Source organism: Coregonus lavaretus (assembly GCF_964263955.1).
Source record: "Coregonus lavaretus genome assembly, chromosome: 2".
In the NCBI taxonomy this organism is placed as follows: domain Eukaryota; kingdom Metazoa; phylum Chordata; class Actinopteri; order Salmoniformes; family Salmonidae; genus Coregonus; species Coregonus lavaretus.
Window position 1 is genome coordinate 82195512 of NC_139989.1, and position 24185 is coordinate 82219696.

Genomic DNA, 24185 nt, shown 5'->3' on the forward strand with positions numbered 1-24185 from the left:
CCCGTTCCTGCTCCATGCACCAAGCCAGGGGTGCGCATCGTCAGCCCGGTACGGCCCGTTCCTGCTCCACGCACCAAGCCAGGGGTGCGCATCGTCAGCCCGGTACGGCCCGTTCCTGCTCCACGCACCAAGCCAGGAGTGCGCATCGTCAGCCCGGTACGGCCCGATCCTGCTCCACGCACCAAGCCAGGGGTGCGCATCGTCAGCCCGGTACGGCCCGTTCCTGCTCCACGCACCAAGCCAGGGGTGCGCATCGTCAGCCCGGTACGGCCCATTCCTGCTCCCCGCACCAAGCCAGGGGTGTGCATCGTCAGCCCGGTCCGGCCCGTTCCTGCTCCACGCACCAAGCCAGGGGTGCGCATCGTCAGCCCGGTCCGGCCCGTTCCTGCTCCACGCACCAAGCCAGGGGTGCGCATCGTCAGCCCGGTCCGGCCCGTTCCTGCTCCACGCACCAAGCCAGGGGTGCGCGTCGTCAGTCCGGCACAACCCGTGCCTGGGTCACCGGTGCCTGGTCAGGTACCGGTCAGCTGCTCCACATTGGAGCCTAAGCAATCCGCTCCACCGATGTCCAGTCCAGCTCCAGCCAGTGGGGCCAGACCGGACCAGGGGCGCTACGGGGGGATTGTTGGAGGGTGGTGGTCAAGCCCGGAGCCGGAACTGCCTCCGAGGAGGAATGCCCACCCAGCCCTTCCATGTTCGGTTATGTTTAGGCACGGTCGCAGTCCGCGCCTTTGGGGGGGGGTACTGTCACGCCCTGGCTCTGGGGACTCTGTTATGTTGAGCCAGGGTGTGTAGATTCTATGTGTTTGTGTTCTGTGTTGTAGATCTAGTTCATGTGTTTCTATGTTGGCCAGTGTGGTTCTCAATCAGAGGCAACGTGTTTCAGCTGTTGCTTCTTGTCTCTGATTGAGAACCATACTTAAGCAGCCAGTTTTCCCACAGTGTTTGTGGGATCTTGTTCCAGTGTGGTTTGTGTTAGTACCGTTGGACTTCACGTATCGTTTGTTGTTTTGTTTTCGTGTGTACACTTAATAAAATAAGTATGTTTGCCTTCAACGCTGCGCCTTGGTCCTCCTCCTTCGACAACCGTGACAGCTATAGGCCTTTTTTTATTTTACTTTGTAGAATTAACTTTTTTTAAAGTTACAAAAAATATATATTTCCACTAATATTTCTTTTTAATTTAATTAATCCTTTACAATAGTATATGCACTATGTATCAAGGATTTATTTATCAACCATGTTTGCACACCTTGCTATAGCACAGGGATGGGCAACTCCAGTCCTCGGGGCCTGATTGGTGTCACACCTTGCTCTAGTGCAGGGATGGGCAACTCCAGTCCTCGGGGCCTGATTGGTGTCACACCTTGCTATAGTTCAGGGATGGGCAACTCCAGTCCTCGGGGGCCTGATTGGTGTCACACTTTTGCCCCAGGCCCAGCTAACACACCTGACTCCAATAATTAACTAATCATAATCTTCAATTTAGAATGCGATTAGTTTAATCAGCTGTGTTTGCTAGGGATGGGGGAAAAGTCTGACACCCAGAGGATTGGAGTACCCATCCCTACTAGCTGAAAGGCCAGGTGGTTCTATTGTTAATGACTGGTAGATGGGTGTTGCTCATGCATTCACTCATGCTGACCGGCTCCAGTACTTTGTTCTTGACTAAAGCCTCCAAGTCAGCCTTGACTTTTGGTCGTGCTTTCAGAAACGTTGGTTTGCTGTCTGGCTTAATGCTAAGCTTCCCTGTAATGTCGTTCATACTACCCAGCTGTCCATTAAAGACTTCTCCATGTTTCTTTAAGATGGCAGGTACAGTGGGGAAAAAAGTATTTAGTCAGCCACCAATTGTGCAAGTTCTCCCACTTAAAAAGATGAGAGAGGCCTGTAATTTTCATCATAGGTACACGTCAACTATGACGGACAAAATATGATTTTTTTTCTCCAGAAAATCACATTGTAGGATTTGTAATGAATTTATTTGCAAATTATGGTGGAAAATAAGTATTTGGTCACCTACAAACAAGCAAGATTTCTGGCTCTCACAGACCTGTAACTTCTTCTTTAAGAGGCTCCTCTGTCCTCCACTCGTTACCTGTATTAATGGCACCTGTTTGAACTTGTTATCAGTATAAAAGACACCTGTCCACAACCTCAAACAGTCACACTCCAAACTCCACTATGGCCAAGACCAAAGAGCTGTCAAAGGACACCAGAAACAAAATTGTAGACCTGCACCAGGCTGGGAAGACTGAATCTGCAATAGGTAAGCAGCTTGGTTTGAAGAAATCAACTGTGGGAGCAATTATTAGGAAATGGAAGACATACAAGACCACTGATAATCTCCCTCGATCTGGGGCTCCACGCAAGATCTCACCCCGTGGGGTCAAAATGATCACAAGAACGGTGAGCAAAAATCCCAGAACCACACGGGAGGACCTAGTGAATGACCTGCAGAGAGCTGGGACCAAAGTAACAAAGCCTACCATCAGTAATACACTACGCCACCAGGGACTCAAATCCTGCAGTGCCAGACGTGTCCCCCTGCTTAAGCCAGTACATGTCCAGGCCCGTCTGAAGTTTGCTGGAGTGCATTTGGATGATCCAGAAGAGGATTGGGAGAATTTCATATGGTCAGATGAAACCAAAATAGAACTTTTTGGTAAAAACTCAACTCGTCGTGTTTGGAGGACAAAGAATGATGAGTTGCATCCAAAGAACACCATACCTACTGTGAAGCATGGGGGTGCAAACATCATGCTTTGGGGCTGTTTTTCTGCAAAGGGACCAGGACGACTGATCCGTGTAAAGGAAAGAATGAATGGGGCCATGTATCATGAGATTTTGAGTGAAAACCTCCTTCCATCAGCAAGGGCATTGAAGATGAAACGTGGCTGGTACTTTCAGCATGACAATGATCCCAAACACACCGCCCGGGCAACAAAGGAGTGGCTTCGTATGAAGTATTTCAAGGTCCTGGAGTGGCCTAGCCAGTCTCCAGATCTCAACCCCATAGAAAATCTTTGGAGGGATTTGAAAGTCTGTGTTGCCCAGCGACAGCCCCAAAACATCACTGCTCTAGAGGAGATCTGCATGGAGGAATGGGCCAAAATACCAGCAACAGTGTGTGAAAACCTTGTGATGACTTACAGAAAACGTTTGACCTGTGTCATTGCCAACAAAGGGTATATAACAAAGTATTGAGAAACTTTTGTTATTGACCAAATACTTATTTTCCACCATAATTTGCAAATAAATTCATAAAAATCCTACAATGTGATTTTCTGGATTTTTTTTTCTCATTTTGTCTGTCATATTTGACGTGTACCTATGATGAAAATTACAGGCCTCTCTCATCTTTTTAAGTGGGAGAACTTGCACAATTGGTGGCTGACTAAATACTTTTTTCCCCCACTGTAGGTCTGTGTCTCCATGTGTCATTGTATGCACTGATGGCCAGTCCAGTGTGATTTTCTCCATCTATGAACATCCCAGTAGTGATGCATAGTCTCCTTTCAAAACATAGAGTGGCAGCTTTTCAGTTTGTCTGTTTACCTGAACTGTGACATCAGTGATGCCTCTCAAAGCGACAGATTCACCTGTGTAAGTCTTTAACACGAGGTGCGCTGGTTGAAGTGGAAGGTGTTTCAGTGTCTTTTTTTTCTGACACAAGAGATACAGTTGCCCCTGTGTCAATCTCCATACGCACCGGCTGTCCCTCTAGCAAGGGGGAGACATAGTAGCCGTGCGGCCCGCCAGGAAAAAGTCAGGAATTTCAGTGTGACTTCCTCGTCTGATGAGTCACTCACCTCAGTGTTCTCTTACTCAACAGTGTGAACATGTCTATGTGTCTTTCGTTGGAATGCCTGTTTCTTGTTTCCCGTTTTTGTGATTTCTCTGTTCTCTTTTTGTTTCTGGAGACTTGTCCGATGTTGACCTTTTAACCACAGGCTGAACAATCCATGTCCTTACACCAGCATTTGACTTGATTTCCCGGTCTCTGATTTTCAGTTGAAACTCTGTTGAAACGTTTTATTTATTTGAAAGGAACACAGACAAGAACAAATAGCAGCAGGAATTGTTATACAGCTAGATACACAATACTGTTAAACTATATATCAGAACAAATAGCAGCAGGAATGGTTATACAGCTAGAAACACAATACTGTTAAATATACATCAGAACAAATAGCAGCAGGAATGGTTATACAGCTAGAGAAACAATACTGTTAAAATATATATCAGTATATTATGGAAACGAGTTATTGCAGATAAATACAATTATAATAAACCACATATACAATCACCCACCTCAGCTGCATCAACCCACCCTCCAACCCCTCCTGGGACCACCCCAACCCACCCTCCAACCCCTCCTGGGACCACCCCAACCCACCCTCCAACCCCTCCTGGGACCACCCCAACCCACCCTCCAACCCCTCCTGGGACCACCCCAACCCACCCTCCAACCCCTCCTGGGACCACCCCAACACACCCTCCAACCCCTCCTGGGACCACCCCAACCCACCCTCCAACCCCTCCTGGGACCACCCCAACCCACCCTCCAACCCCTCCTGGGACCACCCCAACCCACCCTCCAACCCCTCCTGGGACCACCCCAACCCACCCTCCAACCCCTCCTGGGACCACCCCAACCCACCCTCCAACCCCTCCTGGGACCACCCCAACACACCCAACCTGATCTCCATGAAATTAAATACAAAATCAAGGTACACGTTTGCACAAAAATTATAATGAACGGTCAATCTGTTGGGTAAAACCCACTACAATAGTTATTTTATGGTTTCAGCTGCAATTGTTGTTTGGCTAGCCCCGTGGATCCTAGCAGTGGATAGTTCTAAATAAATGATATCTATAAAAGTGCTGATCCAATGAGGTATGGTGGTTGCCATCTTAGTTCCAACATCTTTTTAGCTGCTGTCCAACCTGACAACATTATACGTCTTTGCTGTAATGACAGTGGTGAATTATCATTCAGTAATAACAGTTTGGGGGAACAAGGTATGAGGATACCTCTTTCCAAAACATGTCCCCTGGTCACTCCCAGTACATATAATTAAAGGAGCCCAAGGCACCTTGATTACATAGATCACACAGAGGAGCGGTTGTGATTTCTATTAAATTATGTTTTCTAGGTGGAAGGTATGAGATTAAAATGTATCAGCTGATGATTAGGATTGTTAGATGAACCCACTAAGTTTCTGATGAACTCAACTGGTGAGCCTCTTTAGCAGCTAGTTCCATGGACACACTGATTCCAATGACCTTTGCCAAGGTCAGATGACTTTCAGTCAACAGTCTCTTTTGTGTAGCTTCACTCCGTAGCCCAGATACTAGTCTGTCTCTAATGATGTCATTTAGAACAGCATTAAACTCACAGTGTTCTGGTAGTTTCTTTAATGCAGCAGCAAACATTGTTACTGATTCTCCCTCTTCCTGATGTCTCCTGTGGAACCTGAACCTTTCAGCATTAACTAGTGGTTCTGGTGAAAAATGTCCTTTAAGTATCTCCACAATATCCCCATACGTCTTATTACCTGTTCTGTCTGGCTGTAGCAGGCTGCCTAGTAAATTTGTCTTTGGCCCCATTACACTAAAACATGGAGGCACAATGTTGTCCTCATCCATGTCATTTACAAGAACAAAATATTCAAACTGTTCTGTATATGAGCTCCACTGTTCAATACTTTTATCAAACTGTCCAATGTTTCCATCAATTCCAATAAATGTTCATTTCTCAATAAGCTCCTGATTGTCACTCACTTCAATATTGTTCTCAACCACAGCAATATTTTCCTCAGTCACATGATCTTCATTCACTTCACTCACTGACGTTTCCTCCCAAGTTCACTCATTTAGCAGTTTTAAATAAAAGGTTTGTCTTCACAGTTGAATAAATGTCCTTTCCTTCAATCAATGTATATTCCTCCCTTTTTAATCAAGTTGTTTTCCCGCTCCGACATCCGTCTCCAGTCCTTTTCTGCCGTCCATGACGATGTTAACTCCAGTGGTGGAAAAAGTCCCCAATTGTCATACTTGAGTAAAAGTAAAGATACCTTAACAGAAAATGACTCAACTAAAAGTGAAAGTCACCCAGTAAAATACTACTTGAGTAAAAGTCTAAAAGTATTTGGTTTTAAATATACTTAAGTATCAAAAGTAAATGTAATTGCTAAAATATACTTAAGTATCAAAAGTAAAAGTACAAGTATAAATCATTTCAAATTCCTTACATTAAGCAAACCAGACAATTTTCTTGTTTTTAAAATGTATGTTCAGCCAGAGGCACACTCCAACATTCAGACAATTTACAAACAAAGCATTTGTGTTTAGTGAGTCCCCCAGATCAGAGGCAGTAGGGATGTTCTCTTGATAAGTGTGTGAATTGGACCATTTTCTGTCCTGCTAAGCATTCAAAATGTAACGAGTACTTTTGGGTGTCAGGGAAAATGTATGGAGTAAAAAGTATATTATTTTCTTTAGGAATGTAGTGAAGTAAAAGTAAAAGTAGTCAAAAATATAAATAGTAAAGTCAAGTACAGATACCCCAAAAAACTACTTAAGTAGTACTTTAAAGTATTTTTACTTAAGTCCTTTACACCACTGGTTAACTCTCTCTTAGCTAGCTCGACTATGCACTTGCCTCTGCTAGCAATGCACTGTGCTAACATTAGCCTAGACTGGACCACAGAAAATAACAGTTTTAAACAGTTGTAAAAACCCACTTCTTCCAGACAGAATAGTTCCTGTAGATTCAGACTTAATCATCACCAATCTTTTGTTATGTCTCATTGGATTCATAACCACGTCTGTATAACAATTCAATAATGATGAGTCAGGTGAGTGTGTGTGTGTGTGTGTGTGTGTGTGTGTGTCCAGTGTGTGTGAGTGTGTGTGTCCAGTGTGTGTGTGTGTGTGTGTTTGTGTGTGTCCAGTGTGTGTGTGTGTCCTGTGTGTGTGTCCTGTGTGTGTGTGTGTGTGTCAGGTGTGTGTGTGTGTCCAGTGTGTGTGTCCAGTGTGTGTGTGTGTCCAGTGTGTGTGTCCAGTGTGTGTGTGTGTGTGTGTGTCCAGTGTGTCCAGTGTGTCCAGTGTATGTGTGTCCAGTGTTTGTGTGTTCAGTGTGTGTGTGTTCCCAGTGTGTGTGTGTGTGTGTGTGTGTGTTATGTTTGACACAGGGACACTGAGGAACCCCAAAGGTCAAAGGGGTCATCCCAAACCCTAAACCCTGGATAGAGGGGCTCAGTGAATGTGGAGTGGAATGTGTTCCAGGTGGGTCAGTGTGTCAGAGGAGACTCTGTAGAAGGACAGAGTGCCGGCTGGCCAGTCCAGATACACTCCTACTCTGTGGGATCTGGAGGAGGGGACGTCTATGGGAGTGGACTTATTATTGTGACAGGCAGAGTAACGGTTGTCAGAGCAGAACAGACTCCAGGACTTGTCATTGTCTCCAAGACAACAGTCATCAAGCCTTCCTCTCCTGCTGATTCCTTTATATGTCACTCCTATATCAGCCCTTCTCCCACTCCAGTCTACCTCCCAGTAACAGCGCCCAGTCAGACCCTCTCTACACAGCACCTGTCTCCAGTCCTCAAATCTCTCTGGGTGATCAGGATACGGCTGCTCCTCCATCCTCCATGTCACCTTTCTGTTCTCCTCAGACAGAGAGAGGAATCTGTTTACTGTGTTTGGGTCCAGTGTGAGATCACAGACATCTGATGGATGAAACCAGACACAATATTAGAAATCATCATCATCCTGAACACACAAACACACAAACACACACACATCCTGAACACAAACACACACACATCCTGAACACACACACACACACACACACACACACACACACACTGGATACACACTCACACTCACACCTCTATGCATGAACACACACACACCCTGAACACACACACACACACATCCTGAACACACACACACACTAGACACACACACACACACACACACCCGGAACACACACACACACCTGTATGCATGCAAGCATACACACACACACACACATTTCTAACGTAACATGAACACGCCACACACTCACAGACACACACATTGACAAAGCAACTCTTTGTAAACTTTGGTGTCCCTGATTTGTGCTTCTGTAGAACTACAGCTGATATTTAATATGACCAAGTAAGTAATGATGGTGGTCTTTGACTTTGACTTCACTTGAATTAAGACTTATTCTTAGTCATATTCTTCACAGCAGTCAACACTCACATTTTCTAAGTCCAGGATTCATTGTGTTCTCTCCACCATGTTCCACACTGTAGCGGTAAGCAGAAGAACAGACAGTCCTTGAGGGATACACGTGAACTCACACACACACACACACACACACACACACACACACACACACACACACACACACACACACACACACACATACACACACACACACACACACACACACACACACACACACACACACACAATGGACACACACACACAAACAGCCAGCACATAACGTTGTCCAAGTGTGTGTGTGTCCAGTGTGTGTGTCCACTGTGTGTGTGTGTGTCCAGCGTGTGTGTGTCTGTGTGTCATTGAGTGATACACATGCACACGCACACACACATTAGAAACACACACACACACTCAAACAGTCAGCATATAACTTTGTGTGTGTCCAGTGTGTGTGTGTGTGTCCAGTGTGTGTGTGTCCAGCGTGTGTGTGTGTGTGTCCAGTTTGTGTGTGTGTCCAGCGTACGTGTCTGTGTGTGTGTGTCTAGTGTGTGTGTGTGTGTGTGTCTAGTGTGTGTGTCCAGTTTGTCTTGTGTGTCAGACATGTTGGAGTTATCAGGCTAGTTAAGACAAACATTCTGACCACCACTTGGACTAAGTTATATAAAGACTATGTGTGTGTGTGTGTGTGTGTGTGTGTGTGTGTGTGTGTGTGTGTGTGTCCAGTGTGTGTGTTTGTGTGTGTGTGTGTGTGTGTGTGTGTGTGTGTGTGTGTGTGTGTGTGTGTGTGTGTGTGTGTGTGTGTGTGTGTGTCCAGTGTGTGTGTGTGTGTGTCCAGTGTGTGTGTGTGTGTGTCCAAAAAACACACACACACACACACACACTGGAAACAAACACACACACACACACACACACACACACACACACACACACACACACACACACAAACACACACACTGGACACACACACACACACACACACACACACACACACACACACACACACACACACACAGTCTTTATATAACTTAGTCCAAGTGGTGGTCAGAATGTTTGTCTTAACTAGCCTGATAACTCCAACATGTCTGATATGAACATTGACATAAACCCTCTACATACTTGAGTTTCTCCAGTCTGCAGTGTGGATCCTCCAGTCCAGCAGAGAGCAGTCTGACTCCTGAGTCTCCTGGGTGATTGTAGCTCAGGTCCAGCTCTCTCAGGTGTGAGGGGTTTGACTTCAGAGCTGAGACCAGAGAAGCACAGCCTTCCTCTGTGACTAGACAACGTGACAGCCTGCAAAGAGTCAAATCATATTAAAACCACACTGCTATTCTTTGGTGGTGAAAATAGTGGCAGTATATTTTTTCAACATATTAAGATATATCAGTGTCCTGAAACCTGTCATATCTTTCATAAATGAATTCATTATTAGAAATGACAAATTATCAAAGTATTGCTTGTAGAGAGGAAAATATAAAAGTACAAATATTTGAGTAGACTGACCAGAGCAGTTTAAAAAGCAGTATCAGTCAAAAGACAGACAGTGAGGTATCAGATTTAGATTGTATTGAGTATAAAGTCCACACCATATATATTTTGACAGTGAAGCTAGCATTTTAAATGTGGCTCTATACTCCAACATTTTGGATTTGAGATCAAATGTTTCATATGAGTTGACAGTATATAATGTCACCTTTTATTTGAGGATATTTTAATACATATCTGTTTCACCATTTAGAAATGAAAGCACTTCATGTGTCTAGTTCTCCCATTTGAAAAAGTCGTAATAATTTGGACATATTCACTTATATTGTATTAAAGTAGTCATACGTTTAGTATTTGGTACCATATTCCTTACCTGCAGTGACTACATCAAGCTTGTGATTCTACAAACTTGTTGAATGCATTTGCAGTTTGTTTTGGTTGTGTTTTGGGTTATGTTTTGCCCGATAGTAACTGAATGGTGGATGATGACTGGAGTAATTTTCTGTCTAAGTGAGTAGATAACATGTTTCTAAACACTACTAAATTAATCCTGATGATGACATGATTAAGAAAAATCATGAATGAATCATGAATAATAATGAGTGAGAACGTTACAGAGGCTACAACAAAACATACTAACATCTCACCATTACCAATAACAGAGGTGGTATGATCCTTGTTCCTCTGTAACTTTCTCATTCATCATCATTCATGATTCATTCATGATTATTCATAATCATGGTAGCATCAACATGAATGTAGAAGTGTTCAGAAACATCTTCTATTCTTACTGACAATGCAAGTGAAGTGACTCCAAAATGACAGGTCATTATTCACCATTCAGTTTCTATTGGGAAAAACATAATCCAAAACACAACCAAGACAAACTGCAAATGTATTCAACAAGTTTGTAGAATCACACGCCTGATGTAATCACTGCAGGTAAGGAATATGGGACCAAATACTAAACTTCTGACTAAATGAATTGTCCAAATAATTACGACTTCTTCAAATGGGAGAACTAGAAACATAAAGTGCTTTCATTTCTAAACAGTAAAACAGATATGTATGAAAAACCTCAAATAAAAGGTGACATTATATACTGTTGCCTAATATGAAACATTATATCTCAAATCCAAAATGCTGGAGTATAGAACCAAATGTAAAACTGTAAGCTTCACTGTCCAAACACATATGGTGTGGACTATGTGTGCCTGGTAAACACATGTGGATCTGGTGAACAGTTATCACTTGTTGACCAACTACAGGAATACTGACCTCAGAGTCTCCAGTTTACAGTGGGGATTCCCCAGTCCAGCAGAGAGCAGCTTCACTCCTGTATCCTTCAGGTCATTGTTACTCAGATCCAGCTCTCTCAGGTGTGAGGGGTTTGACTTCAGAGCTGAGACCAGAGAAGCACAGCTTTCCTCTGTGACTAGACAGCCTGACAGCCTGCAAAGAGTCAAATCATATTAAAACCACACTGCTATTCTTTGGTGTTGAGTTATTTTCTTTCTGTGAGTAGATAACATGTTTCTAAACACTACTGAATGAATCCTAATGATGCCATGATTGAGAAAGATCATGAATGAATCATGAATAATAATGAGTGAGAAAGTTACAGAGGCTACAACAAAACATGCTAACCTCTCACCATTAACAATTATTAACATCAAATAAAAGGTGACATTCTATAATGAAACATTCAATCAGAAATCCAAAATGCTGGAGCATAGCACCAAATGTAAAACTGTAAGCTTCACTGTCCAAACACATATGGTGTGGACTATGTGTGCCTGGTAAACACATGTGGATCTGGTGAACAGTTATCACTTGTTGACCAACTACAGGAATACTGACCTCAGAGTCTCCAGTTTACAGTGGGGATTCCCCAGGACAGCAGAGAGCAGCTTCACTCCTGAATCCTTCAGGTCATTGTTACTCAGATCCAGCTCTCTCAGGTGTGAGGGGTTTGACTTCAGAGCTGAGACCAGAGAAGCACAGCCTTTCTCTGTGACTCCACAGCCTGACAGCCTGCAAAGAGATCATCATGATTTCACAAACACACTGTTAATTTAACACCATTAGTGTAGAAGGACAATGGCAGATGCATTTGGTTTATTCTCTTAAACAACATATAGATTCATCTTCTGTCTCCTAGAATTGTATGCTCATATTGTTAGACTAATGTGAACATCAATGCATTGATTCAATATGTTATTAAAAAATACATATGTCTCTAAACTGAATATTTCTTCCTGATGATTAGTACTTAAATGTCATTTGATGTACTCACAGAGCAGCTCTGGAGGCTTTGACCACTGGCAGCAGCCTCAGAAGACCTTCCTCTGATCTGGAGTATTTCTTCAGGTCAAACACATCCAGCTCCTTTTCTGAAGTCAGCAACACAAAGACCAGAGCTGACCACTGTGCAGGTGACAGTTTGGCTTCTGAGAGACTTCCTGATCTCAGGTAGCTTTGGATCTCCTCCACTAGAGAATGGTCATTCAGTTCATTCAGACAATGGAACAGATTGATGCACCTCTCTGGAGAGGGATTCTCCCTGATCTTCTCCTTGATGTACTTGACTGTTTCTTCATGGCTCTGTGAGCTGCTTCTTGTCTTTGTCAGTAGACCTCGTAAGTGCTTCTGATTGGACTCCAGTGAGAGGCCCAGAAGGAAGCGGAGGAAAAGGTCCAGTTTTCCTGTCTCACTTTGTAAGCCTTTATCCACAGCACTCTTGTAGACACTAACTTCAGGCTTGTCTCTGAAAAGCGCAAAAAAGTTGCTGGACGTTGATTGAGGTTCATCCATTAGATTCTCATTGTTGTTGATGAATAAGAGGAACACATATACAGCAGCCAGAAACTCCTGAATGCTCAGATGCACGAAGCAGTACACCTTGTCCTGGTACAGCCCACATTCCTCTTTAAAGAGCTGTGTGCACAATCCTGAGTACACTGAGGCTTCATTGACATCAATTCCAGCCTCTTTCAGATCTTCTTCATAGAAAATCAGATTGCCCTTCATAAGCTGTTGAAAAGCCAGTTTTCCCAGTGACAGAATGCTCTCTTTATTCCAGTGTGGACCTGTCTCTTCTTTCCCAAGATACTTTTCATTCTTCTGTTTGGTATGAAACTCCACAAGGTGTGTGTACATCTCAGTCAGAGTCTTGGGCATCTCTTCTCTCTTATGTTTCAGCATGTGTTCAAGGACGATTGCAGAAATCCAACAGAAGACTGGAATGTGGCACATGATGTGGAGGCTCCTTGATGTCTTTATGTGTGAGATGATTCTGCTGGCCAGGTCCTCATCACTGAATCTCTTCCTGAAGTACTCCTCCTTCTGTGGGTCATTGAACCCTCGTACCTCTGCCACCTGGTCAACACACCCTGAAGGGATCTTATTGGCTGCTGCAGGTCGGGTAGTTATCCAGAGGAGAGCAGAGGGAAGCAGATTTCCCTTGATGAGATTTGTCAGCAGAACATCCACTGAGGTTGACTCTGTGACGTCACAACAGATCTTGTTCTTCTGGAAGTCTAAGGGCAGTCGGCACTCATCCAGACCATCAAAGATGAACAGAACTTTGTACTTGTCGTAGTTGGAGATTTTTGATTCTTTGGTTTCGATTGAGAAGTGATTGAGAAGTTCAATCAAAGTGTGTTTTTCCTTTTTCATCAAATTCAGCTCCCGAAAAGGGAATGAAAATACAAATTGGACATCCTGATTTGCTTTTCCTTCAGCCCAGTCCAGAATGAACTTCTGCACAGAGACTGTTTTTCCAATGCCAGCGACACCCTTTGTCAGCACAGTTCTGATAAGTTTGTCTTGTCCAGTTAAGGGTTTGAAGATGTCGTTACATTTGACTGCAGTCTCTGGTTTTGCTTGTTTCCTGGTTGTTGTCTCAATCTGTCTCAGCTCATGTTCATTATTGACCTCTCCTGTTCCACCCTCTGTGATGTACAGCTCTGTGTAGATCTTATTGAGAAGTGTTGGGTTTCCTTGTTTAGCGATCCCCTCAAATACACATTGAAACTTCTTCTTTAGATTAGATTTGAGTTCACGTTGGCAAATCACAGCAAGCTCATCTGAATGAAGAAATAACACAGAGGATATTAATATTACATCTGTTTTAATGACAACAGTATTCTAGGACAGTTATAACATTTTAAATTATAATCATTTCTTCGCTTAACTGACTGTATAAATGTGTAAATGTTTTCATAATGCATTACAGACTGGTGTGACTGATTATATTATTATTGGTATTATTGATGGTATAATTAATTGTGTTACGGCTGATTTATATCATTATTGATGGTATTATTAACTCTCTCTCTCTCTCTAAATGAATCACCACAACACATCCCTGCTGCTACTTGATGAGGTCACTAGATGTTGTGTTAAGGCTGCTACAATATCACTGAGTTACACAGCTACTTTAGCTGTACTTTAGCTACATATTTTAAATGTTCTAAAACAGCATTCAACATGAGGCAGACAGCTCTTACTTTTCTCCAGTGTGTCAGCAAGCTCCTTCTGGTTCATTTTCCTCAGGACGTGCAGTGTGATCTTCAGAGCCCCCTCTCTGGCACTGCTCTCCTGCTTCTCATCTTCAGCATCCACCACTTCCTTATCCTGCTTCTGACTCTCAAAGCCTTCTGGGAGTTCTGGACTAAGAATCCTCTTGAACATCTTCAGCTCGTTCTTCACAAATGTCATAATATTCTCTTCAAGCAACTGAAATAAATAAAGTAAATAAGTTAAGCAAGAGACTAAATGCTTTCTCATTAACACATGAATGAATGATTGACAGATCAACTTTACTTGAGGTAAACAAAAACAAATGTACATAACAGGACCACATACACTGAATATGGAGGCCAGGTCTGTTTGATGACTCTGGGAAGACTGACCACTGAGAATCTCTGACTCTGATCTCTCCTGTTGGTTTCTGTGGACAACACATGAGATTACATCTCCTCATCCAGGGAGTGCACACACACACACACACACACACACACACACACACAAACACACACACACACACACACACACACACACACACACACACACAGAGGGAATGTAGTGTTGGTTTAATATTGTTTTAGGACTATGAAAATGGAAAAAAAGGATTAGCCTATGGATTATGAAAACAACAAAAAGAAATGGTAAAATGGGAGAGGTGAAATGACAAGAGACAGTGTTGTTTAACTCACTGACCATGACCCATGAGTTATTCTTACCTTTGTTCACTAGAAAAGTCTCCCTCTCTAAACTCTATAGGTGGATGCATAGACCAGTCACTCTTCATGGACACACAGCTGGGTACAGGGGAGGCTGGTCTCTCCTGCTTGATTGGACTTCAACACAACAGAGACAAACATTACTTCTCTCATCTACTCTGAGCTCAGATGGGGAAACATAAGAAGAGTTTCATTCCAAAACGCTATATATCCATTTTCAGAAATGTTCGTCAATTTGCTTTTATTGTTTCAAGAAATTATGAAAGAGATTGGTGTGTTTTTTCACTATCTAATCATGGCATGGGGTTGTTCAATGACAGACATGTATTTGTTTAAAATCTATCACTTGATGGTTTCATTTCAGAGAGACAAATAATCATGTTTTTTTGCAAAATGCTATATATCTGCCTCACTCTCAGAGAAATAAGTAGTACTGCTAGGTTTTACACAGTTATAATATATATATCTGCCTCACTCTCAGATAAATAAGTAGTACTGCTAGGTTTTACACGGTAATAATATATATATCTGCCTCACTCTCAGAGAATTAAGTAGTACTGCTAGGTTTTACATAGTAATAATATATCTGCCTCACTCTCAGAGAAATAAGTGCCTCACTCTCAGATAAATAAGTAGTATTGCTAGGTTTTACACAGTAATAATATATATCTGCCTCACTCTCAGAGAAATAAGTAGTACTGCTAGGTTTTACACAGTCAAATGTGACCGACCGTCTCGATTTTATGTAGTAAAATTTGAAATTGTGTTTTTTACATTGGATAAAAGTAGAGACTCAGCTAGAAAAAGGTATATCATACACTACAGTTGAGGAACAATGGGAAAGTAATTCTGCTTTGAAAGATGATAAACTTGTAACCTCAATTTTGAGAAAATGGCCTTTGAATGTTTTGGTTCACCTACTGGAGAGCTCTTCTTTACCTACAGTGGTGTTACTTTGGCAGATAATGTCACCCATCTAAATAAATAGTATATATATATATATATATATATATATATATATATATATATATATATATATATATATATATATATATATATATATATAGTTAACTAAATGTATTGTGTTTTTGTTTTATGTCCATTTCATTGTTTGTTATGCTATAAATGGTTATTTTATGGTCTTAACTGGAAAAATTACCTAGAAAATGTCATATTTTGAAATTCTGAGTAATTACTACTTTAGTAAGGATATACTTTATTCAGTACTACTGCAGTTACTAAATAATTCCAATAGATGGTAGCATAAGACCATGAATGACATTTCAGAAGGTTAGTTTAGTTTTCTCCCTGGATACACCACCACTCCCCCTCACAGGAAAACTCCTGCACACGCTTTTTACTGTCCCTTTCCACACTGCTAACGGAAGAGGAACGACTGAAAAAGCATTTCACAGATTACTGTGAAATAATATAATGATGATTCATGTTTATTATTAGCTGTTTCTATGCTCATGTTTTGAAATTATACTTCATTACTAAAAGGATTATCAATAAGCCTGAACATTAATTTAGTCACCTCTGGTCGAGAAAAACGTATTTTCCTAGCACATTAATTGTCAGATTCATCAACCAGCAGCGAGCACTCTGCCTTCTAGCGCAAACAAGGGGCATGTTGAGGTACATTTGCTAACCGGGAGGGTTGCATGATGTAATTCATTGGTGGGCTGGAAGACGCACTCGTCTTATCTATTCCGAGGTTGTTTAATCGCAATATTAGATATTTAAAAATGCATGTATACTAGGGTTGAGGTTAGCGCATCTGACTAGTGATTATTTACCAGGGGTTCAACACCTGCTATAGTCACTATTTAATTGCTCTTCCAAAAGCATCACAGGCCTAATACGAGATAAATAGCTAACTAAAGTAATGAGTGACCATTTTAGAAAATCATGGGACATATAGTATTTGGTTGCATGCTATATTATGTCAATCATATTGCTGCTTGTAGCCTATAACTGATGTTTCGTGGTCTTCTGCTGCCATCTATTGGACATATTTAGCAATTAAAAGTTATTAATTCACATACAGACGTTGGTGAGGCAGCTGAGAAATAAAGTGTATTAGATCAGTCTCAAACCTGCCCCACGCCAATTGCTGGACTTTCACACAGAGGTTACTAGGTCACCCAATTCAAACCACATTTGAAAAATAAAACAAATGTGTCTTATTTATCAAGTGTTCTGTCTTGCAATTATACATATAATAAAACAACAACAAAATAATCAAAACGCTACTTAATACTATAATTGTATTTACTAAGATAATATTATTACTAAAATAGTTTCTAAAAGTGTTCTAGGCTACCCTACCCTAGAATTAGGGGTTAGGGTTACGGCTAAAATAGGTTATAAGTAGGGTAAGAGTTTCCATATAGCACTTTGTGACATCTGCTGGTGTAAAAAGGGCTTTATAAATGCATTTGATTGATTGTTAGGTTTAGGGTTTATATGGCAAAAAACAGTATGGGTTTATGGCACTCTTGCTCCTCCTTGTGGCCGTATGTGGGTACTATATAACTCATTCATGACACTTGCTAGGCAACTGCGTCAGATCTACAAATCTGTCAGATCTACAAATCCATTAGCTAGACCACCCGATTAGACAACAATCACCCCATTATACCCATTTGGTTTGCAACTCAGTGAACCTGCGCAGCATTCACTCAATTTGATGCCTACTGATGCCTAGGAACGAAGAGTTCGATGCATATCAAATTACCCAGCAGCCACTTAGAAACAACAAGTTGTCAAAAAAATGGTTATTTCTAAATTTAAAAATGTATTCTGGCTGTTTAAATCGGCCACATCTTGAAAAAGAGGACAGGGACATACATTTACATTTACATTTGAGTCATTTAGCAGACGCTCTTATCCAGAGCGACTTACAGGAGCAGTTAGGGTTAAGTGCCTTGCTCAAGGGCACATTTACGTCATTTAGCAGACGCTCTTATCCAGAGCGACTTACAAATTGGTGCATTCACCCTATAGCCAGTGGGATAACCACTTTACAATTATTTTTTTATTTTTTTGGGGGGGGGGTAGAAGGATTACTTTATCCTATCCCAGGTATTCCTTAAAGAGTTGGGGTTTCAAATGTCTCCGGAAGGTGGTGAGTGACTCCGCTGTCCTGGCGTCGTGAGGGAGCCTGTTCCACCATTGGGGTGCCAGAGCAGCGAACAGTTTTGACTGGGCTGAGCGGGAACTATGCTTCCGCAGAGGAAGGGGAGCCAGCAGACCAGAGGTGGATGAACGCAATGCCCTCGTTTGGGTGTAGGGACTGATCAGAGCCTGAAGGTACGGAGGTGCCGTTCCCCTCACTGCTCCATAGGCAAGCACCATGGTCTTGTAACGGATGCGAGCTTCAACTGGAAGCCAGTGGAGTGTGCGGAGGAGGGGGGTGACGTGAGAGAACTTGGGAAGGTTGAACACCAGACGGGCTGCGGCATTCTGGATGAGTTGTAGGGGTTTAATGGCACAGGCAGGGAGGCCAGCCAACAGCGAGTTGCAGTAATCCAGACGGGAGATGACAAGTGCCTGGATTAGGACCTGTGCCGCTTCCTGTGTAAGGCAGGGTCGTACTCTCCGAATGTTGTAGAGCATGAACCTGCAGGATCGGGTCACCGCCTTGATGTTAGCGGAGAACGACAGGGTGTTGTCCAGGATCACGCCAAGGCTCTTCGCACTCTGGGAGGAGGACACAACGGAGTTGTCAACCATGATGGCGAGATCATGGAACGGGCAGTCCTTCCCCGGGAGGAAGAGCAGCTCCGTCTTGCCAGGGTTCAGCTTGAGCTGGTGATCCGTCATCCATACTGATATGTCTGCCAGACATGCAGAGATGCGATTCGCCACCTGGTTATCAGAAGGGGGAAAGGAGAAGATTAGTTGTGTATCGTCAGCATAGCAATGATAGGAGAGGCCATGTGAGGATATGACAGAGCCAAGTGACTTGGTGTATAGGGAGAATAGGAGAGGGCCTAGAACTGAGCCCTGGGGGACACCAGTGGTGAGAGCACGTGGTGCGGAGACAGCTTCTCGCCACGCCACTTGGTAGGAGCGACCGGTCAGGTAGGACGCAATCCAGGAGTGAGCCGCGCCGGAGATGCCCAGCTCGGAGAGGGTGGATAGGAGGATCTGATGGTTCACAGTATCAAAGGCAGCAGACAGGTCTAGAAGGACAAGAGCAGAAGAGAGAGAGTTAGCTTTAGCAGTGCGGAGAGCCTCCGTGACACAGAGAAGAGCAGTCTCAGTTGAATGACCAGTCCTGAAACCTGACTGGTTTGGATCAAGAAGGTCATTCTGAGAGAGATAGCAAGAGAGTTGGCTAAAGACGGCACGCTCAATAGTTTTGGAAAGAAAAGAAAGAAGGGATACTGGTCTGTAGTTGTTGACATCAGTGGGATCGAGTGTTGGTTTTTTGAGAAGGGGTGCAACTCTCGCTCTCTTGAAGACGGAAGGGACATAGCCAGCGGTCAAGGATGAGTTGATCAGCGAGGTGAGGTAGGGGAGAAGGTCACCAGAGATGGTCTGGAGAAGAGAGGAGGGGATGGGGTCAAGCGGACATGCGTTTTGTTTAGATTGTGCACTTTTTTCTTAAAACAAATATGGTTAACCATGATCAGAAAATGTTTAATGTTTGATGGCTATCCGCCAGCCATCGCCTCTAAAACTGTGTCTCACCTCACTATAGGTGACCACAACAGTACTCAGGTGAACAGTGTGCGCGCTCACCAAGTAGCCGTAACCTTGTTAATAATAAGTTACCTGAGGTAAACCTACAGGGTTAACGCTCACCAAGTAGCCGTAACCTTGTTAATAATAAGTTACCTGAGGTAAACCTACAGGGTTAACGCTCACCAAGTAGCCTTAACCTTGTTAATAATAAGTTACCTGAGGTAAACCTACAGGGTTAACGCAGGCAGGTCTCATTGATAACAATAGTGAAGTTGGCATTGTGACGCAGAACAATGGGCTGGGAATAGAACGTTCTGAAGGCGAGCCGGTGCCACGGAGCTCAATAGAACTAATAGGAGCTGGCAGGGTGAAAAATGCCCAAAAATAAGGCCTGTTTTTTCGCGATTACTTCATAACCAGGGACAGAAGGTAATATTATGAAACTGGGCTCCATGGCGGATGCAATGAACTACTTTTCTCAGAAATAAACGTTGTAAAAAATGTAACTTGAGGCGCCCCGAAAATAATATTCAAAAAGTTCAGTCCTTGGACACAGAGGGGTTAAACACTAAAGTTACCGTCCATTTAGTGAAGAGAGGAGAACCGGACAGAGGCCAACATCCGTCAACGAGAGAGGGAGAAGCCCTCCACGGGATTTAACAGGTGGAAGAAACAACCAAGGAGCTCCATCGGTCCACAAGAAATGCATGCAGCCGGTGATGATGTAGTGGTAGCTAGGATAACTAGGATGCTGCTGGTAGAGTAGCTAGCTTAGCTAGCTGTACCGACTAGCTTGGCTAGCTAGCAGGTCGTTCGTCTGTCCCTCGAGGATGATGACGAATCCGGTGAACCACACAAGATGAAACAAGGATAGCGAGTGAAAAGGATCTGGCTACACTCATACTGTCACTGACCATTACGCAAAAAAGCTAATTGAACAATAAACTTTGGCGTCTCAACACTGTAACAAACTCCGTCGTTATTCCCCAACATCACCTCAGCCCACTCTGCGCGTAACTGGACAATATGCTTGGCGCCAAACCGTACGTGGACGCGGGCAGTTCTGTACGGGGACGCAGGCAGTTCTGGACGTGGACGCGGGCAGTTCTGGACGTGGACACGGACAGTTCCAGAACGCGGACACGAGCAGTGCAACACAATACATTTACATTTACATTTTAATCACTTAGCAGACGCTCTTATCCAGAGCGACTTACAGTTAGTGAGCGCATACATAACCCAGTCTTTATACTGGCTTACATTAGTAATATTCATTTTTATATGTAAAACAAACATTCAAAGTTTTTTTATAACAATATTTTGAGATCTGGGCCCATATCCACAAAGTTTCTCAGAGTATAACATTGGTCGTATAAGTGCTGAGAATAAAGACATTTTACACTTATGGGTATAAATTAAAGCTATGCATGAAGCCTCTAGTCCCACCTAGTCGGCAGATATTTAGGACACCTCATGAGCTGTCCTAACCAGTTAAGAATTAACTGCAGGTGTCTTGATAATACTATAGAATAATGCAGATTATTTTTTCCCAGACATCTATAGTGTTTTACAGTAATGACTATTACCGATCATTATCTTTTTTAATCCCACCCCTCTGCTACTCTCTGCCCCGCCCACCTATCTCCGTAGAACATCCTCTTTTGATTTCCACCTGCCATATTTTTTTCAACTTTGCTGTGATGTCTTACATGCATTTTTAACCCTTATAGTCGCATAGTATCCACAGACTAAATTAAAGATCAATATTTTTCGTAAGAGTATTATTCTGTTGTTGATTGACTGACTATGGCTTTCCAAATCCCCAGCACTGCTATTTCTAAGGATACTTTTAAATGAATATTGGGTTTTTTCAACCATTCCTATTGTCCTATAAATTATATTCTTAGCTAAAAAATATTCCTATTTAATAGTAGTAGACATCATTCATAAATGGCACCTTGCAGGGTTCTATATGGAACCATTTTGGTTCAGTGAAGAAGAACCTCTAGAGTTCTGATCAAAGAACCCTATAAAAGGGACTCTATATAGAACTTTTAGTGGTTCCATATATTAAGCAAGCGATAGAACCCTTTTTGGTTTAAACAGAAGTGAAGAGTGTGTTGATTTGACGGTAGTATTATCAAAATTCCACTTGTAACAACGATCAGAATTAGTAAAAACAATAAGGTTCTGCATGACAACATATTAGACAATAACTAAGAGTAGGCTAAATGATTGTGTCATGCAGAACTTCTATAGATGTGTGTGTGTATGATGGTAAAGATGTGGGGGGGTGTGTGTGTGTGTGTGTGTGTGTGTGTGTGTGTGTGTGTGTGTGTGTGTGTCTGTGTGTGTGTGTGTGTGTGTGTGTGTGTGTGTGTGTGTGTGTGTGTGCTGGTGAGACAACCACATATCACAGTCAAATATACAGGATACAAACATTTCATTCCAGCTATATAGCGTTTTGCAAAAATAAAAATTAATACGCAAAAATCTATTAATTAAAATCTTAGAAGAACAATATTTTACACGCACATGAAGGTACCCATAAGCAATCATTTCTGATGTAAAATAACAAACGTGAAACAATTGTGGATATAACGTTTTAGAAATAAACTCCTTATAAATTCTTAAAAACATTGTCATCTCACCTCTTAGCTTTGGTGTCATGTCCCCCAAAAAGACTCATTTTAGAGGCAGGGCCCCCCTCCTCTCTCTCCCCAGAGAGACTAATTTTAGACCACTGACCCCTAAACAGAGATCCAACATGTTGGTTGTGGTGAACACAGTGACAACTAATTATTGAAGGTCAATTGTTCTATTTTATTCATTATCTCTTAGAAATAAAACATTTACTAACAGACACGTCCAAACAGTCAGGTGATTTAATGCAATCACATCAACACGTAGTCATGACTCATATTTTTAACCTTTTCTCCATGTAGTGGAACTAATAATAATAATATAATAATAATAATAATAATAATAATAATAATAATAATAACATAATAATATAATATTAATAATAATAATGTCTCACTTTCTCTTGTAATAATTCCACTCATTCTAGTGTGTTGCTTTGTTCAACAGGTCTGCTATTATTATGATGTTTTTGAATTTAATTCATAATATCAATGTTAAGAAAAGTACGTTCAGGTTTCATACCAAATTACACAGGAAGCAGGAGCTCATTGTAATTTTGAAAACAACAAATGTTCTGATATTCTGAAAGATGATTTAGAACTATGATACATTAATATTTTTACAAATTGTAAAATAACCACGATATACAAATCCTATAATACGAGATATGAACAACAATATGTTTTTGAATTTGACTTGCCTACGCCCAGTTAGCGCCATTTTGTATGATTGAACTGACACGTACCTGTCCCAGGTAAAATGGACTGTTAGATCTGAGTGTTTTACTGTCATTTTCTATACTATAATAACACCATATATTTAATTTCCCTACACACTTTACAATAATCCCTTGGAAGATTCTTACCTTGTAGCCTGTATTCACAACCAGAACATGTCAAGTCATTGAGATATTTTCCGTTCTGCTGAGAGAGCACCTTCCTGATGACAAGTGGCTCTGTATCTATGTTCTAGGTACAGTTGATCTTTGGATGCAATAATATCTGGTAAAAGTCTAGTGACTCAACACCATAGTATAGCATTAACATAACAGTAGTTTAACCTTTGGCCAGTAAAGACCATGGCATACTATAATATGTAGAATCATTATGATGGATCCAGTTTCAACATATCTCTAACTTTGAACCATACAGTGGGGTCCCAAATTATTGACACCATTGATAAAGATGAGCAAAAATGACTGTATAAAATAAATAATTCAAATACTGAGCTATATTGTATGCTCAAAAATATGGTACATTAAATGATTTTATACTAATACATTTGCTCAGATAATGATTTTGTTTAACAAGTAATACTTGTTTTCTCAAAAAAGTAGCGGTCAAAATTGACACCCCCGTTCAATACTTCCCTTGTGAGAACACATTGGGAGTGATATTAGACCATTCCTACATACAGAATCCTTCCAAATGACCAACTACAGGAAGGTAAAGGTACAACTAAACACACAATAAAGAAACAAATCTCCCTAACTGACGGGAGGCTTGAATCTTAGTCATTTACCCACCGGCCTCTTACTACCATCCCAATGTATACATTCTACCAACATCATACATAAATAATCCCTGGTAGGATCCTTACTACTATCCCAATGTATACTTTCTACCAACATCATACATAAATAATCCCTGGTAGGATCCTTACTACTATCCCAATGTATACATTCTACCAACATCATACATAAATAATCCCTGGTAGGATCCGTACTACTATCCCAAAGTGTACATTCTGCCAACATCATACATACCTGTAAATAATCACTTGTAGGATCATCCTTACTACTATCCCAATGTATACATTCTACCAACATCATACATAAATAATCCCTGGTAGGATCCTTACTACTATCCCCATTTCAACATTCTACCAACATCATAC

General features: G+C 41.9%; 1 pseudogene across 1 annotated transcript in view; it reads right to left on the reverse strand.

The window, feature by feature from the left end:
- Positions 1-7136: 7136 nt before the first annotated feature.
- Positions 7137-24185, reverse strand: part of LOC311140884 (NLR family CARD domain-containing protein 3-like) — a 475271-nt pseudogene continuing 458222 nt past the window's right edge. The window contains exons 3-11 of the transcript XR_014615242.1: positions 14952-15068; positions 14575-14659; positions 14217-14445; positions 12002-13793; positions 11571-11739; positions 10984-11021; positions 9340-9513; positions 8257-8303; positions 7137-7736 (exon numbers count right to left, since the gene is read on the reverse strand). The product of XR_014615242.1 is annotated as an NLR family CARD domain-containing protein 3-like (transcript). The remainder of the gene's footprint in view (positions 7737-8256; positions 8304-9339; positions 9514-10983; positions 11022-11570; positions 11740-12001; positions 13794-14216; positions 14446-14574; positions 14660-14951; positions 15069-24185) is intronic.